General features: G+C 47.6%; 1 protein-coding gene across 11 annotated transcripts in view; it reads left to right on the top strand.

The window, feature by feature from the left end:
* Positions 1-10,158, top strand: part of LOC106608569 (actin-binding LIM protein 2) — a 113,339-nt gene that overhangs the window by 77,095 nt on the left and 26,086 nt on the right. The gene's annotated exons all lie outside the window — the stretch shown is intronic.

Raw genomic sequence — 10,158 nt, 5'->3', positions numbered from 1 at the left:
CTCATAAAATGTCAGGCCAGGAAAATCACCCCCCTCCAGCTTTAAGAGGAAAAGGTGCTTGTCTAAGCCCAAACAGCCTGCTCTCCTCATCACTGTGTCGGCTGTGTCGACCCAGCTCGTCTCTGTACAACAGTCTCTGGGCTGCTTGAAGCCGGAAAGCCATGATCCTAGAAGAAATGTCCACCAGGCCTTGCCCACCTCGTGCAGTGGCAGGTACAGGGCTGCAGCTGTAATCCAGTGCTGTCCAGACCAGAAGAAATGTCCACCAGGCCTTGCCCACCTCGTGTAGTGGCAGGTACAGGGCTGCAGCTGTAATCCAGTGTTGTCCAGACCAGAAGAAATGTCCACCAGGCCTTGCCCACCTCGTGTAGTGGCAGGTAAAGGGCTGCAGCTTTTATCCAGTGTTGTCCAGACCAGAAGAAATTGACAAAGGTCCTCTGATGCTCTTGTATCAGATTGATAGACCTGATCAGCTCCCGGCTCCCAGCCCTGGGTGGCTGTAAAATCACTAGTCTGTGCCACAGGGTAGAGGCAGCAAGATTATTACCTACCAGTACCCTTCCCCTATAAGACAGCTGGGGTAGCACCCATTTCCACCTTGACAGTCTGGCACACCCTTTCTCCACTACATCCTCCAAAAACATGACATCATGTAACAATTTAACATTAAAATACCAGTAAGGTGATGATCTTCGTGGACGGGACAAGTAAATATCAACAGTAACAATATGATGATCAGAGAAACCCACAGGAGTAATATCACACCTTCCAACCCTACTACAGTAGAGATCAGATACATACAACCTGTCTAACCTTCCAACCCTACTACAGTAGAGATCAGATACCTGTCTAACCTTCCAACCCTACTACAGTAGAGATCAGATACCTGTCTAACCTTCCAACCCTACTACAGTAGAGATCAGATACCTGTCTAACCTTCCAACCCTACTACAGTAGAGATCAGATACATACCACCTGTCTAACCTTCCAACCCTACTACAGTAGAGATCAGATACCTGTCTAACCTTCCAACCCTACTACAGTAGAGATCAGATACCTGTCTAACCTTCCAACCCTACTACAGTAGAGATCAGATACCTGTCTAACCTTCCAACCCTACTACAGTAGAGATCAGATACCTGTCTAACCTTCCAACCCTACTACAGTAGAGATCAGATACCTGTCTAACCTTCCAACCCTACTACAGTAGAGATCAGATACATACAACCTGTCTAACCTTCCAACCCTACTACAGTAGTGATCAGATACCTGTCTAACCTTCCAACCCTACTACAGTAGAGATCAGATACCTGTCTAACCTTCCAACCCTACTACAGTAGTGATCAGATACCTGTCTAACCTTCCAACCCTACTACAGTAGTGATCAGATACATACAACCTGTCTAACCTTCCAACCCTACTACAGTAGTGATCAGATACATACAACCTGTCTAACCTTCCAACCCTACTACAGTAGAGATCAGATACATACAACCTGTCTAACCTTCCAACCCTACTACAGTAGTGATCAGATACATACAACCTGTCTAACCTTCCAACCCTACTACAGTAGTGATCAGATACATACAACCTGTCTAACCTTCCAACCCTACTACAGTAGAGATCAGATACATACAACCTGTCTAACCTTCCAACCCTACTACAGTAGAGATCAGATACATACAACCTGTCTAACCTTCCAACCCTACTACAGTAGTGATCAGATACATACAACCTGTCTAACCTTCCAACCCTACTACAGTAGTGATCAGATACATACAACCTGTCTAACCTTCCAACCCTACTACAGTAGTGATCAGATACATACCACCTGTCTAACCTTCCAACCCTACTACAGTAGTGATCAGATACATACAACCTGTCTAACCTTCCAACCCTACTACAGTAGTGACCAGATACATACCACCTGTCTAACCTTCCAACCCTACTACAGTAGAGATCAGATGCCTGTCTAACCTTCCAACCCTACTACAGTAGTGATCAGATACATACAACCTGTCTAACCTTCCAACCCTACTACAGTAGAGATCAGATACATACCACCTGTCTAACCTTCCAATCCTACTACAGTAGTGATCAGATACATACAACCTTCCAACCCTACTACAGTAGTGATCAGATACATACAACCTGTCTAACCTTCCAACCCTACTACAGTAGTGATCAGATACATACAACCTGTCTAACCTTCCAACCCTACTACAGTAGTGATCAGATACATACCACCTGTCTAACCTTCCAACCCTACTACAGTAGAGATCAGATGCCTGTCTAACCTTCCAACCCTACTACAGTAGTGATCAGATACATACCACCTGTCTAACCTTCCAACCCTACTACAGTAGTGATCAGATACATACCACCTGTCTAACCTTCCAACCCTACTACAGTAGAGATCAGATACATACAACCTGTCTAACCTTCCAACCCTACTACAGTAGAGATCAGATACATACAACCTGTCTAACCTTCCAACCCAACTACAGTAGTGATCAGATACATACAACCTGTCTAACCTTCCAACCCTACTACAGTAGTGATCAGATACATACAACCTGTCTAACCTTCCAACCCTATTACAGTAGAGATCAGATACCTGTCTAACCTTCCAACCCTACTACAGTAGAGATCAGATACCTGTCTAACCTTCCAACCCTACTACAGTAGAGATCAGATACATACAACCTGTCTAACCGTCCAACCCTACTACAGTAGTGATCAGATACATACAACCTGTCTAACCTTCCAACCCTACTACAGTAGTGATCAGATACATACAACCTGTCTAACCTTCCAACCCTACTACAGTAGAGATCAGATGCCTGTCTAACCTTCCAACCCTACTACAGTAGTGATCAGATACATACAACCTGTATAACCTTCCAACCCTACTACAGTAGAGATCAGATACCTGTCTAACCTTCCAACCCTACTACAGTAGTGATCAGATACCTGTCTAACCTTCCAACCCTACTACAGTAGTGATCAGATACATACCACCTGTCTAACCTTCCAACCCTACTACAGTAGAGATCAGATACATACAACCTGTCTAACCTTCCAACCCTACTACAGTAGAGATCAGATACCTGTCTAACCTTCCAACCCTACTACAGTAGTGATCAGATACCTGTCTAACCTTCCAACCCTACTACAGTAGTGATCAGATACCTGTCTAACCTTCCAACCCTACTACAGTAGAGATCAGATACATACAACCTGTCTAACCTTCCAACCCTACTACAGTAGAGATCAGATACATACAACCTGTCTAACCTTCCAACCCTACTACAGTAGAGATCAGATACATACCACCTGTCTAACCTTCCAACCCTACTACAGTAGTGATCAGGTAGATACAACCTGTCTAACCTTCCAACCCTACTACAGTAGTGATCAGATACATACAACCTGTCTAACCTTCCAACCCTACTACAGTAGTGATCAGATACATACAACCTGTCTAACCTTCCAACCCTACTACAGTAGAGATCAGATACATACAACCTGTCTAACCTTCCAACCCTACTACAGTAGAGATCAGATACATACCACCTGTCTAACCTTCCAACCCTACTACAGTAGAGATCAGATACATACAACCTGTCTAACCTTCCAACCCTACTACAGTAGTGATCAGATACATATAACCTGTCTAACCTTCCAACCCTACTACAGTAGTGATCAGATACATACAACCTGTCTAACCTTCCAACCCTACTACAGTAGTGATCAGATACATACCACCTGTCTAACCTTCCAACCCTACTACAGTAGAGATCAGATGCCTGTCTAACCGTCCAACCCTACTACAGTAGTGATCAGATACATACCACCTGTCTAACCTTCCAACCCTACTACAGTAGAGATCAGATACATACAACCTGTCTAACCTTCCAACCCTACTACAGTAGTGATCAGATACATACCACCTGTCTAACCTTCCAACCCTACTACAATAGTGATCAGATACATACAACCTGTCTAACCTTCCAACCCTACTACAGTAGTGATCAGATACATACAACCTGTCTAACCTTCCAACCCTACTACAGTAGTGATCAGATACATACAACCTGTCTAACCTTCCAACCCTACTACAGTAGTGCTCAGATACATACAACCTGTCTAACCTTCCAACCCTACTACAGTAGTGATCAGATACATACAACCTGTCTAACCTTCCAACCCTACTACAGTAGTGATCAGATACATACAACCTGTCTAACCTTCCAACCCTACTACAGTAGTGATCAGATACATACAACCTGTCTAACCTTCCAACCCTACTACAGTAGTGCTCAGATACATACAACCTGTCTAACCTTCCAACCCTACTACAGTAGTGATCAGATACATACAACCTGTCTAACCTTCCAACCCTACTACAGTAGTGATCAGATACATACAACCTGTCTAACCTTCCAACCCTACTACAGTAGAGATCAGATACCTGTCTAACCTTCCAACCCTACTACAGTAGTGATCAGATACATACAACCTGTCTAACCTTCCAACCCTACTACAGTAGTGATCAGGTAGATACAACCTGTCTAACCTTCCAACCCTACTACAGTAGTGATCAGATACATACAACCTGTCTAACCTTCCAACCCTACTACAGTAGTGATCAGGTAGATACAACCTGTCTAACCTTCCAACCCTACTACAGTAGTGATCAGATACCTGTCTAACCTTCCAACCCTACTACAGTAGTGATCAGATACATACCACCTGTCTAACCTTCCAACCCTACTACAGTAGTGATCAGGTAGATACAACCTGTCTAACCTTCCAACCCTACTACAGTAGTGATCAGATACATACAACCTGTCTAACCTTCCAACCCTACTACAGTAGTGATCAGATACATACAACCTGTCTAACCTTCCAACCCTACTACAGTAGTGATCAGATACATACAACCTGTCTAACCTTCCAACCCTACTACAGTAGAGATCAGATACATACAACCTGACTCACCTTCCAACCCTACTACAGTAGTGATCAGATACCTGTCTAACCTTCCAACCCTACTACAGTAGTGATCAGATACCTGTCTAACCTTCCAACCCTACTACAGTAGAGATCAGATACCTTTCTAACCTTCCAACCCTACTACAGTAGTGATCAGACACATACAACCTGTCTAACCTTCCAACCCTACTACAGTAGAGATCAGATACCTGTCTAACCTTCCAACCCTACTACAGTAGTGATCAGATACATACAACCTGTCTAACCTTCCAACCCTACTACAGTAGAGATCAGATACATACCACGTGTCTAACCTTCCAACCCTACTACAGTAGAGATCAGATACATACAACCTGTCTAACCTTCCAACCCTACTACAGTAGTGATCAGATACATACAACCTGTCTAACCTTCCAACCCTACTACAGTAGAGATCAGATACATACCACGTGTCTAACCTTCCAACCCTACTACAGTAGTGATCAGGTAGATACAACCTGTCTAACCTTCCAACCCTACTACAGTAGTGATCAGATACATACAACCTGTCTAACCTTCCAACCCTACTACAGTAGAGATCAGATACATACAACCTGTCTAACCTTCCAACCCTACTACAGTAGTGATCAGATACATACCACCTGTCTAACCTTCCAACCCTACTACAGTAGAGATCAGATACATACAACCTGTCTAACCTTCCAACCCTACTACAGTAGAGATCAGATACCCTGTCTAACCTTCCAACCCTACTACAGTAGTGATCAGATACCTGTCTAACCTTCCAACCCTACTACAGTAGTGATCAGATACATACAACCTGTCTAACCTTCCAACCCTACTACAGTAGTGATCAGATACCCCTGTCTAACCTTCCAACCCTACTACAGTAGTGATCAGATACCTGTCTAACCTTCCAACCCTACTACAGTAGAGATCAGATACATACAACCTGTCTAACCTTCCAACCCTACTACAGTAGTGATCAGATACATACAACCTGTCTAACCTTCCAACCCTACTACAGTAGAGATCAGATACATACAACCTGTCTAACCTTCCAACCCTACTACAGTAGAGATCAGATACATACAACCTGTCTAACCTTCCAACCCTACTACAGTAGTGCTCAGATACATACAACCTGTCTAACCTTCCAACCCTACTACAGTAGAGATCAGATACATACAACCTGACTCACCTTCCAACCCTACTACAGTAGTGATCAGATACCTGTCTAACCTTCCAACCCTACTACAGTAGTGATCAGATACATACAACCTGTCTAACCTTCCAACCCTACTACAGTAGTGATAAGATACATACAACCTGTCTAACCTTCCAACCCTACTACAGTAGAGATCAGATACCTGTCTAACCTTCCAACCCTACTACAGTAGTGATCAGATACATACAACCTGTCTAACCTTCCAACCCTACTACAGTAGTGATCAGATACATACAACCTGTCTAACCTTCCAACCCTACTACAGTAGTGATCAGATACATACAACCTGTCTAACCTTCCAACCCTACTACAGTAGTGATCAGATACATACCACCTGTCTAACCTTCCAACCCTACTACAGTAGAGATCAGGTAGATACAACCTGTCTAACCTTCCAACCCTACTACAGTAGAGATCAGATACATACAACCTGTCTAACCGTCCAACCCTACTACAGTAGTGATCAGATACATACCACCTGTCTAACCTTGCTGCACCGACACCACCTTCATTAACTGTTAACCATGTGTACTGCCTAACTGTTGCATTCCTTACTCTCCACACACCAGAAAGCTCAAACTCAGTTAATAGACCAGACAAGTGGCTGACCACAGGTGAGGTTCTTCAGCAGTGTGGTCAACAGTAAAATCTACTGTACAGTTCCAGTCCCCCTTAAAACCACACACCCCTCTTAGTCACACTGTCTTAAGGTTTCCTTTATTTGATCAAAACCAACAATACGCTCTGTACCCTCATTAGGAGCATAAACATTCAAAACAACAAACAAAACCCCATAACATCCGCCCTGACCAATAAAAGCAGACCCTTAACAATCTCAGTTGTAGATACCACAGTCACCCCTAAGCCTGAAGAAAACAAGATGGCCACCCCAGCACTGAAATGATTACCATGACTGAGTATATGCTGCCCCTCCCACCACATACCTCATTAGCCTCATTAGCCTCATCACTATGTGTCTCCTGTAGAAAAACTACATTAAGTATTTTCTGTTTTATTACTTCTAATACCCAAGCCCTCTTCTTCCTGTCCCTTCCACCATTAATATTGAGAACCTACCCTTAGTACCTCCATATAGAGAAGAGAAAGGAGAAGCTGAAGAAACCACAGGCATGATCATCATCATTATTTAAATGTTCTCTTACCCTGACCACGTTTCCCAGCACCTTTTGCTGCTGTGACAGCAGTAACACATTTCCTCAAGCGAAAACGCTTCTTCTCACTCAACTGGTCTAACCCCACCGTCTTCTGTAACATCACAGCTGACCTCACAAACTAACCAACATCAAAAAAATCTGCCAATTTGACAGATTTCCCAAAAGTCTGATCCTTGAACCCATTAACCCTAGACTGTAAATTGAGTCGTCACCAGCTGCTATCTTATCAATAGAGATATCCATATCCTTCTCCTGATCCTCCTCAGATGAGGCCACAGACCCCTGACTCTTCTACCACATCCCTCTCAACACTCCCCACTTGCACCCCATCACTCATACCAGGCATCTCCTCCACTACCTGGGAGACTAGACCCACCTGAACCCCCTCCTGTACCCCATTACTCATAGTGGGCATCTCCTCCACTACCTGGGAGACTAGCCCCACATGAACCCCCTCCTGTACCCCATTACTCATAGTGGGCATCTCCTCCACTACCTGGGAGACTAGCCCCACCTGAACCCCCTCCTGTACCCCAGCACTCGTTCTGGGCATCTCCTCCACTACCTGGGAGCCTAGCTCCACATGAACCCCCTCCTGTACCCCAGCACTCGTACTGGGCACCTCCTCACCAGTCTGAGGAAATGGCTCTTCAGATCCATCCTTACCTTCTACAACAATATTTTTCTGCTGCATAACATTTCCCTCTGGTACAAGTTGCAACTCCGTGCCCTCAACACGGATAACTTGTTCCTCAGCAGCAGGTGCTTGTGGCTGCTCTACCGCTGTCGGCCCACATCGCCCTACATCAGTGGGCCCAGGTGTTACGAGGACCACCTCTCCCTACATCAGTGGGCCCAGGCGTTACGAGGACCACCTCTCCCTACATCAGTGGGCCCAGGCGTTACGAGGACCACTCTCTCCCTACATCAGTGGGCCCAGGCGTTACGAGGACCACCTCTCCCTACATCAGTGGGCCCAGGCGTTACGAGGACCATCTCTCCCTACATCAGTGGGCCCAGGCGTTACGAGGACCACCTCTCCCTACATCAGTGGGCCCAGGCGTTACGAGGACCACCTCTCCCTACATCAGTGGGCCCAGGCGTTACGAGGACCATCTCTCCCTACATCAGTGATCCCAGGCGTTACGAGGACCACCTCTCCCTATATCAGTGGGCCCAGGCGTTACGAGGACCACCTCTCCCTACATCAGTGGGCCCAGGCGTTACGAGGACCATCTCTCCCTACATCAGTGGGCCCAGGCGTTACGAGGACCACCTCTCCCTACATCAGTGGGCCCAGGCGTTACGAGGACCACCTCACCCTACATCAGTGGGCCCAGGCGTTACGAGGACCACCTCTCCCTACATCAGTGGGCCCAGGCGTTACGAGGACCATCTCTCCCTACATCAGTGATCCCAGGCGTTACGAGGACCACCTCTCCCTATATCAGTGGGCCCAGGCGTTACGAGGACCACCTCTCTCTACATCAGTGGGCAAAGGCGTTACGAGGACCACCTTTCTCTACATCAGTGGGCCCAGGCGTTACGAGGACCACCTCTCCCTACATCAGTGGGCCCAGGCGTTACGAGGACCACCTCTCCCTACATCAGTGGGCCCAGGCGTTACGAGGCCCACCTCTCTCTACATCAGTGGGCCCAGGCGTTACGAGGCCCACCTCTCTCTACATCAGTGGGCCCAGGCGTTACGAGGACCACCTCTCCCTACATCAGTGGGCCCAGGCGTTACGAGGCCCACCTCTCCCTACATCAGTGGGCCCAGGCGTTACGAGGCCCACCTCTCTCTACATCAGTGGGCCCAGGCGTTACGAGGACCACCTCTCCCTACATCAGTGGGCCCAGGCGTTACGAGGACCACCTCTCCCTACATCAGTGGGCCCAGGCGTTACGAGGACCACCTCTCTCTACATCAGTGGGCCCAGGCGTTACGAGGCCCACCTCTCCCTACATCAGTGGGCCCAGGCGTTACGAGGCCCACCTCTCCCTACATCAGTGGGCCCAGGCGTTACGAGGCCCACCTCTCCCTACATCAGTGGGCCCAGGCGTTACGAGGACCACCTCTCCCTACATCAGTGGGCCCAGGCGTTACAGGACCACCTCTCCCTACATCAGTGGGCCCAGGCGTTTCAGGACCACCTCTCCCTACATCAGTGGGCCCAGGCGTTACGAGGACCACCTCTCCCTACATCAGTGGGCCCAGGCGTTACGAGGACCACCTCTCCCTACATCAGTGGGCCCAGGCGTTACAGGACCACCTCTCCCTACATCAGTGGGCCCAGGTGTTACGAGAACCACCTCTCCCTACATCAGTGGGCCCAGGCGTTACGAGGACCACCTCTCCCTACATCAGTGGGCCCAGTCGTTACGAGGACCACCTCTCACTACATCAGTGGGCCCAGGCGTTACGAGGACCACCTCTCCCTACATCAGTGGGCCCAGGCGTTACGAGGACCACCTCTCCCTACATCAGTGGGCCCAGGCGTTACAGGACCACCTCTCCCTACATCAGTGGGCCCAGGCGTTACGAGGACCACCTCTCCCTACATCAGTGGGCCCAGGTGTTACGAGGACCACCTCTCCCTACATCAGTGGGCCCAGGAGTTAGGAGGACCATCTCTCCCTACATCAGTGGGCCCAGGTGTTACGAGGACCACCTCTCCCTACATCAGTGGGCCCAGGCGTTACGAGGACCACCTCTCCCTACATCAGTGGGCCCAGGCGTTACGAGGACCACCTCTC

This window comes from Salmo salar, chromosome 07 (genome assembly GCF_965601325.2).
Source record: "Salmo salar chromosome 07, fSalSal1, whole genome shotgun sequence".
NCBI classification, from domain to species: domain Eukaryota; kingdom Metazoa; phylum Chordata; class Actinopteri; order Salmoniformes; family Salmonidae; genus Salmo; species Salmo salar.
This window is presented reverse-complemented; position numbering and strand designations above follow the sequence as displayed.